The sequence below is a fragment of the Galeopterus variegatus genome, unplaced genomic scaffold (assembly GCF_000696425.1).
Source record: "Galeopterus variegatus unplaced genomic scaffold, G_variegatus-3.0.2 Scaffold2271, whole genome shotgun sequence".
Taxonomy (NCBI): domain Eukaryota; kingdom Metazoa; phylum Chordata; class Mammalia; order Dermoptera; family Cynocephalidae; genus Galeopterus; species Galeopterus variegatus.
Window position 1 is genome coordinate 254,668 of NW_007728382.1, and position 4,134 is coordinate 258,801.

Here is a 4,134-nt window from a genome sequence, read left to right on the forward strand (position 1 = left end):
TAATTAATTCCATGTCAGCCAGGGCGTTCTGTGCTCTGCATCTAGAATAGGGCAGTTTCCAAGGTGACCAAGACTAGTGTGTGAGGATAAGGTGAGGCCCTGGAGTTACGAGCTGCCAAACTCGTAAACCACACAGGCTTCCTCTGAGCCACGCACTGCATGCTCCTCGCCAAGCAATTTAACAACCGACTTGCAGCGAAGTGTTCCGACAATATTTAATGATCAGAGCGTCTATAAATAGGATCATAAAACAATCTGGATAGACATTAATATATGGGTCCAGTCCTGGAGTGACTAAACCTTGAATTGTTTTGACCTCAGAGAGCCATCAAAAATCTGCTGCAAGGAACAATTCTGCAGTTGTCTGTGGCAGATGTTTTGTTCCTGTTTAACATGTCCTTGTGTGTATAATTTACTAACATGATAATAACATGCTGTTTGGCAGTTCGTGATTCACAAGTGCCTTCACACATGTTCTCCTTCGATCCTTGCAGGATAGGCACGATTACTGAGGTTTGGGGAGATGAGTAACTTGCTCCAGAACATCCAGGTTGGGGAGGTGGAAAGGGGATGAGGCCAGTGGTGGTGATGGTGGTGTTAAACTCCAGATTGAGACAAGGACTGCATGCCTTTCCAGTTGATTTTCCTTTCTTCTTCCAACAAAATTCTGATTTCCTGGTTTAAAAGACTTGGAACAATCATTCCTCTCCTGTCCTCACAGGGGCTAGCCCATCGTGGTACAGCACCTTGTACTCTCCTTTATTATTTTGCATTACAGGTGGAGTGTGAGCTGGCTGGTTGGCACAGTTGGTTAGAGCATGGTGCTGATAACACCAAGGTCCAGGGTTCAATCCCTGTACCAGCCAGCTGCTTCCCCCCCAAAAAAAAATGCAGGATGTCCAGTTAAATCTCAGATAAACAATGAATAATTTTCCAGTGTAAATATGTCCCATGGTATATTTTATTTGGCAACCCTGACTGAAAGTATTTGTAAGTTTTTTCCCTTAAACAATAATATGAGATTCCTTATAGAAAATTTTGAAGGCGCTGGCTGGTTAGCTTAGTTGGTTTGAGTGAGGTGCTGATATCACTAAGGTCAAGGGTTTGGATCTCCATATAGGCCAGCTGCCAATAAAAAAAAGGGAAATTTTGGGCCGGCCCGTGGCTCACTCGTGAGAGTGCGGTGCTGATAACACCAAGGCCCCGGGTTCGGATCCCATATAGGGATGGCCGGTTGGCTCGCTGCCTGAGCATGGTACTGACAACACCAAGCCAAGGGTTAAGATCCCCTTACCGGTCATCTTTTAAAGAAAAAAAAAAAAAAGGGAAATTTTGAAAAGCCAGATAAGCAGAAGGAAGAAAATAAAAAATTAACCTTAATTTTACTAGCAGGCAACAAGCTCTGTTCATATTTTGTATATCCATTGTAACCTTTTTTTCCATGCATATATTTATGTGCATAAATTCCTCTTTTAAAAATAGAAAATGAGATTTACTGAATAAACTACTACTGACTTGCTTTTTTTCACTCAACAATATGTCATGAGCATCTTTCCATGTCCTCGTGTATTCTGTAGTATTCAAATAACCACAAGGTCACTGATTGGAGAGCATACAATATTTAGCCAATCCCCAAATCGTCCTCCAGAAAAGTCATGTCAATTTATAGAATAAATAAAAAATAAAAATAAAAAAATTATATTCTCACAAACAATATCTGCAAGTGCCCATTTCCTTGCACATTATCAACAATGGGAATTATTAAAAACAAAAAAGGAAAAAACCCACTTTGATTTTTAGCCTGCCCTGATTCCATAATTACATTCAACATTTACTGCGTCCCTAACCCACACTTACTGATCTGATTTCTTTCTACTGAGCCTTCAATTCTCAAAGAAGTGTCTAAAAGACATATCAACCAATTACAACGTGTAGACCTTATTCGGATCCTTATTTTAAAAAGAATGCTGAGAAAAACCTACTTATAACATTAATGAAACAAATGGAAATTTGAACACTGACAGGATGTTTAATTACATTAAGAAATAATTATAAATTTTTATCTTTTTTTTTTTTTCTATAAAGATGACCGGTAAGGGGATCTCAACCCTTGGCTTGGTGTTGTCAGCACCACGCTCAGCTAGTGAGCAAACCGGCCATCCCTATATAGGATCCGAACCCGTGGCCTTGGTGTTATCAGCACCACACTCTACCGAGTGAGCCATGGGCCGGGCCGGCCCAAGTAATTTTAAGTTTTGAGGTTTTTACCCCCGGGGGACATTTGGCAATGGCTGGAGACATTTCTGGTTGTCAAAACTGGGGGGAGGAGGCAGTGTTACCGACATCTAGTGGGTAGAAGCCAGGGATGTTTTGCTAAATATCCTACAGTGCATAGGATTGTCCCCTACAGCAAAGAATTAATTGGCTCACAATGTCAACATTGTTGAGGTCTAGAGACAATGTTTTAGAGATAAATGCTGAAATCCAGATACTCATGGGTAAAATGATACGATGGGTTGGATTTTCTTCAAAATGATATGTGATGTCAGAAGTAGATGGGGGGAAAACTGGGTAGGACTGGTTGATGGCTGTTGGTTGGGGCTGGGTAAGAGATATGGGGCTTTGTTATATCCTGTCTTCCTTTATATAAGCTTGAAATTCTCTCTATATAATAAGAAAATAAATTTTAAACCTGCTCATGAGGTGAATTGCCATCAAGGGATCCTTTCTCTAAGGACCCTCTTTAACAGTCTTTTGTGACTCTGAACTTTTTCTGACCCCATTCACAGGGAAATGGTGAAATAGGCAAATTTTATTTCTGGTGTCCTCCTGCCTCTCCTGACCGCCTGAAGAGAGGTGTGCAGGCTGAGCTCCCCCAGTCTACTTCCTCATCTGCAAAACAGATGACACAAATGACAGGGACATAAATGAACCTTGCTTACCTCATGGGGCTGCTAGGAGACTCAAGATTATGTCTTGTCTAGCATTACCAAAATTGTGATATTTGGGCCGGCCCGTGGCTCACTCGGGAGAGTGTGGTGCTGATAACAACAAGGCCCCGGGTTCGGATCCCACATAGGGATGGCCGGTTTGCTCACTGGCTGAGCGTGGTGCTGACAACACCAAGTCAAGGGTTAAGATCCCCTTACCGCTCATCTTTTTTTTTAAAAAAAAGACAAAATTGTGATATTTTCCTCTACCCCCGAATAGTGCAGTCTTTGGTCTCAACTTGAATGAAAGTCTTTTTTTTTTTTTTACCGACCGGTAATGGGATCGCAACCCTTGGTGTCGCACCCGCACCGTGCGGGAACCAGTCTCCACATGGGATCCGAACCTTCGGCGGGAGCGCCGCTGCACTCCCAAGCAGCGCACTCTCCAGTGCGCCACCGGGCTGGCCTGAATGAAAGTCTTTTAATTTCAGTGTAATCATTACCTCATAGAATTAGTTGTTAAGTATTCTCTCCTCTTCGATTTTTCAGAAGAATTTGTATAGAATTGGTAATTTCTTCCTTACATGTTAATTTTCCAGAAGAATTTGTATAGAATTGGTAATTTCTTCCTTACATGTTTGGTAGAATTCACACGTGAAGCCATCTGGATCTGTATTTTTCTTCATGGAAAGGTTTTAAACTATAAATTCAATTTCTTTGATAGATATAAGTCTATTCAGGGTATATATTTCTCATTGAGTGAACTTGTTTGGTAGTTTGTGTCTTTCAAGGAATTTGTTCATTTCATCTAAGTTGCCAAAATTTTTGGCATAAAGTTGTCCATAAATTTCCTTATCATCCTTTTAATCTTTGTAGAATCTACAGTGATCTTTCCTCTCGAATTTCTTAAATTGATAATTTATGTCTGAATTAAAATCTTTTAAATGATAAAAATTCCACAGGAAGATAGGATTCCTTTGTTCCCTTGAGAAAAGCTACTTAAGTTTGAAGACTTTGCTTTAACACATCTTTGTGGAATTGTTTCTTCTACTGAATTAATGTTGTGGAAGGATCATGGGAAGGTGAAGGGGGAGGGTCAGATGAGAAACTGATTTGGAACCAGTCTCTGTCATTATGAAAGGAGAAAGCAGACATGGTGGTTGCATTGAGGTTTTCTGCATTCTAGGGTAGCATTAGAGAATCA

At 40.7% G+C, this 4,134-nt stretch overlaps 1 non-coding gene across 1 annotated transcript; it reads left to right on the forward strand.

Annotated features, from left to right (window-relative positions):
* Window positions 1–792: 792 nt before the first annotated feature.
* Window positions 793–866, forward strand: TRNAI-GAU. Its single transcript has one exon. It is a non-coding gene; the product is annotated as a tRNA-Ile (tRNA).
* Window positions 867–4,134: the final 3,268 nt, after the last annotated feature.